The following is a 5,038-nucleotide window of genomic DNA, read 5'->3' on the forward strand; positions in this document are numbered from 1 at the left end:
AAAAAAAAAAAAACCTGGTTTCAAATTCCGCTTAACAACCTAGTAACTTTATGACTTGGTCAAATTAATCTCTTTGTGCCTCAGTTTACTTTTTGTAAAACAGAGACATTAAATCCAACTTTTCAGACTCTCGCAGTGTTTATCCAGGCATGTGTTTATCTGGAAAGGTAACATAACATAGTGGTTAAAAGCACATGGACTCTTCTGGAGCCAAACTACCTAGGATCAAATCTCAGTCTGCAGTTCACTCACATCTTGGGCAAGTTGTGTGCCTCAGTTTCCTCATCTGTAAAATAAGGATAGTAATAGTACCTACTTTGCAAGGTTGTTGTCAGGACTAAATGAGTCATTATTTTTAAGACACTTGGAACACTGTCTGACACTCATTTCATTATATGTAACAAAGCGCGTTTATTTTTAAAAATCTTATAATGTATTAGTAATCAAACTCCTGGTTTTCTTCTAGTCTCCCAGTTGTTCCTTTTCATTGTCTTCTTCAGACTTTTTCCCTGCCCATTTTTAGCTTTTGGTGTTCTTCAGGGTTCTGTCCTAGGAGCCCTTCTTTTTTTACTTCTAAATATATTCCCTGAATGTACATTCTTATTGTTTCAATTACTATTTCTATTCTAATGATTCTTATATGTATACCCCAAGCCCAGGTCTCTCTGGGGAGTTGCAGATTTATACCTCTGTCGATAACACAGTTCCACTTTGATGTTCCCAACACATCCAAATGTGAATTCTTTTTCCCCCAAACCTATTTCTGTTCCCTAGCTTAGTGTAAATCAACAAAACCTAGTTGCTCAGGCCTGAAAACTGTGACTGAATCCTGTCCCCTCGCCACCACCATCACCATTCCCATATCTGGTCTCCTGAATATTTCTTAAATGTCCACCCCTCACTTTATCCACATTGTCATCTCTGCTTTAGAGCGGATCAGCCTCTTATTTTGCCTAGACTGCTACAAGCACCAGTCTGCTTGTCACTGGTCTTACCTTTCTCCAGTCTGTTCTCTGTATTACAGTCAGAGTTTTCTTTTTAAATTATAAACTTAATTATGTAACTTCCCAGACTGAAATACTTCAATGGCTTCCCATTGCTTTTAGAATAAAATCCAAACTCCTTACCATGATTTCAAGATCTGGCTCATGCCTCCTTAGCCACATCTCTAATTATTTTCTTTGACACTTTTATGCATCAGCCATTCTTATCTACTTTAATTACCCTAAAATAGTATATTCTCTCCAGCTTTCAGGCTTTCTTAATATTCCTTCTACCTGAAACATCCTCCTCTGTTCCCATTTCCTACTTATCTCCTAGATTTGGCTTGGTATCATTTTCTCAAGTAATTATTTCCTAATTTGCCGCTACCACCAAGACTGGATTATAAACCCATTGTAATATATACTATCTCATGGTTCCATTTATGCATCCACCCCATCCTGTAGTGGGTTAATGTGAGGGCAAAGTTGTGTCTATCTAGCTCATTCTTTATTTTTTAAAGTTAAAAAAAAGCTTTTAAAATTTAAAAAAAAAAACAATTCAATGGGTTTTAGTATATTCACAAAGTTTGACAACCATTACTACTAATTCCAGAAGATTTTCGTTACTCCAAAAAGAAATCTCATGCCCATTAGCCATCACTCCTCATTCTCTGCCCACTTGATCCCTTACAACCACTAATCTACTTTTACCTCTCTGGATGCCTATTCTATACATTCTATGTGGATGGAATCATATAATATGTGACCTTTTCTGCCTGGTTTAGCTCATTCTTGAATCTTCAGTACTATCACAGCACTAGAACAAAGGATCTAGATGCTCAATAAATATTTGCTAAGTCAACAGAGAAGTACTATGGGAATAAGGAAGAATTAAGGGTCTAGAAAAGAATTACAGAATTTTAGAGGTAGAAAGAACTTTAAATGTCATCTAGACTAAACATCTAATTCTCTAGATAAGGAAATCAAGGTCCAGAGAAGTCAACTGACTTACCCAGTATCAATCAACCATTTAGTGGCAGAACTGAGAATAAAACTCAAGATATTTTGACTCCTAATTTAAGGATTTTCCTAAAATGACTCCCCAAAATGAAATTCCCTTTTGCTTTCATTTCATCTAAAATGATGTATTACCATTTTACTAGTTTTACTAGTTTGAGATTGCTAGCTTATTTTTAAACATAGTAGTGACTCTTTCTGGAATTCTAGAATGAGCTTGCTTCAGGAAGGCAAAAAAAATCTAAGTAATTTTTTAAATAGCCAAACTTTTCCCTCTAACTATTCTCTTCCTACTGTTATTTGCCCTCTGAGCAGGTGTTTTGTGGAGGTCTCCTATTCAAGAACAAACTGCTTAATTTTGAAAGCTCACAAGTTGACAGCCCAAGAAGGTATGACTCTACAGATGATGAACTCTTAGATAATAACTATATATTTTTTATCACCTTGTTCTGATGAATTATTTAAAAACCTAGGAGATACTTCATAACTATGGGTTTTAAGAACAGAACTCTAACTTTCCAATGTCTTTTATTGATATATTTGCTTGCATGTTGTATCCACAACCATCTGAAATTTCACAAGGCATCAATACTACTCACTCTTATGCTTTATATGTCCACTGTGTGACAAGGATTATGATCTTGAGAAAGAGACAAGATTTCTTATGGTTTCTCAGATAAAGACTCCTCTGGACTTACCTCTTGATTTACATCTCAACTGCCCTAATAAAAATGGTGGCACAATTACTTACTACTTTACCTTTTTATTTGTCAATCTAAGTTTCAGATAAAGATAAACCAACTGTTGTTTAGTTTATGAAGGTCTAAACTACCTTTTTTTTTTTTTTGTGGTGGGGAGGCATTCCAAGTGAAACAAAAACCAAAGTTTTATTATATTTACCCAAAGACAATAATAGTTGATTTCCTAACGCTCTCTGTCCATCTTTCCCAAACTTCCACAACAATTTTTTAAACAAGAAAATCTCCTTTCTATATCCAATATAGAAATATCCAATAGCTGGATTCTAAACAATATCCAATAAACAATATCCAATACATGATATGAAGGATGGCTTTACTCAAAGGACGTACATGTCAACATAAATGAGTTCCACAACATAGAGTTGGAAGGGAGAGGAAACATCCTCTACAACTAATCCAAGGAAAGTCAATTCAGTGGAGGAAGGAGTCTTTTTAACAAATGTGTTGAAATAATGGGACATCTATAGGCAAAAACAAACAAAACCCTCAACCTAAATCTCATACTATATATAAATATTAATTCAAAATGAATCATGAATTTAAATGTAACATAAAACTATAAAGAAGAGGTAAGTGAAGTCCAGCAAGTGGATGTGGTTTGCCAAAGGTCACCCAGTAACTCAGAGGTTTCACAGTTTGCTTCCATAAATTATTACTGACCATTTTAACAAATCCCATTTGACCATGATCATTTCCCTACTGCACGCTCGCTCAGAGTAAGTGGTTTCCACTTTATTAATTGGGTATTTGTTCATGCTGTTTGGTTTTTAAAAAATCTTCTCCATGTATTTCAATTATTCATTCATTCAACATTTACTGGGCAACTACGAAGTGCCAGGCTTCGTGAAGGATTACGAAGATGTAAAACACTGTTCACATTTCAAGAAATTTATGGTCCAATGGGAGAGAAATTAGATTATCATTCTAATTAGATGAAAAACTCCTTTAAGAGGGAGAACGTATTTTTTGCTCTCATTTTCACCAGCCAAGTACACGATGTACTGCACACATCGTCCAATGCTCTGCACACTCTAACATATTTTGGTGATTGGCTAATGTGGAGTTCCAAGACACTCTTTCCCCCGTACTGTTTGGGAAACTAAAGTCCATGGAGATTAAATGGCGAATGCTGAATAAAGGGAAAGAGGAGCTGAGGTCATTCGTGGGGACTCATTCCTACCTCTCACCTCTTGGTTTGTGCCAAGCACTGATTGTGGCAGAATACCTCAATGGCTGGAGAAAACCAGACCTAGCTAAAATAAACTCCGAAAGTTTCATGCCCTACTCCCTGCAAAATACACAAACCCTCATAAGCCTGACGAACTGCGCGGCGGCTAATCACTGCGGCTGCGTCCTCGGCAAGACTGATTCCTTCTCTCCCACCAAAATCTGAATTTAAAAGCTACGTAGATAGTGAGAATATTTTTCTACTTTTTTTCCCCGTAGTATAGGTGAAATTTTTCTTCAAGTGTTGCGGTGGGAGCGGGGTATGTTACCAAGAAGCTCCCCCTTGCCTTTCTCCTCAGCCCCGCCTTCCCGAAGCTTCTCAGAGTATTTCGGGCCTCAGTGATATACTTCCAAATCAAACTTAAAGTCTCAGGTGAAGAGAAAAAAAAAAAGGTTAACATAAGACTAGAGAACTAACAATCCTCGAGCACCCTCTTTCTCCAGAGACTTCGCATCTGGTCAGCCCTCACCTTAGCCGCTCGACGCCTCCCTCAGAAGGGGATTCAACGGCCTTTTCCGGCCCAAACCCGCTCTCAGGCTTATGAATAATCAACGAGGCCTTCCTGGGCGGGGCGAAAAGGTTCCTCATGAATTATTCATTATCTCTCTCCAGCTCGCTCAAGCGTCCACATTCTTCTTCCCTCCCTCCCTCTCTCTCCATGAATATGCAAAGAAGGGGAGAGTGGTGGCCCCGCTTCTGCGCCCAGTCCGCTCGCCCTCCTACCCCGGCGACGTTTCTGTGCTGAGGTGTTTCCCGCCCTTCTGAGGGCTAGCCCTGCGCCGAGTTCGCAGCGCGGAAGGGAACCTGGGGCGCGGGGCTGCACAAGGACTCTGGCGGTGGCTTTCGCTTAGGCAGCTGGTAGGTCGAGGGCAGCCTGCCGCGGGGTCTTCCTGAGGAAGCGCCTGCCCGCCGAGGTGAGGCGGAGGCGGCGGCGGGGAGGCCTTCGTGGTCCGTGAGAGGCCTGCGTGAGAGGCCGAGGGACCTTGGGGTTAATTGGGCCACGGGTCCCAGAGAAGCCTGAGACCAGCACGGGGCGGCGTGGAGGAAGG

This window comes from Pteropus vampyrus, unplaced genomic scaffold (assembly GCF_000151845.1).
Source record: "Pteropus vampyrus isolate Shadow unplaced genomic scaffold, Pvam_2.0 Scaffold223, whole genome shotgun sequence".
Lineage (NCBI taxonomy): Eukaryota > Metazoa > Chordata > Mammalia > Chiroptera > Pteropodidae > Pteropus > Pteropus vampyrus.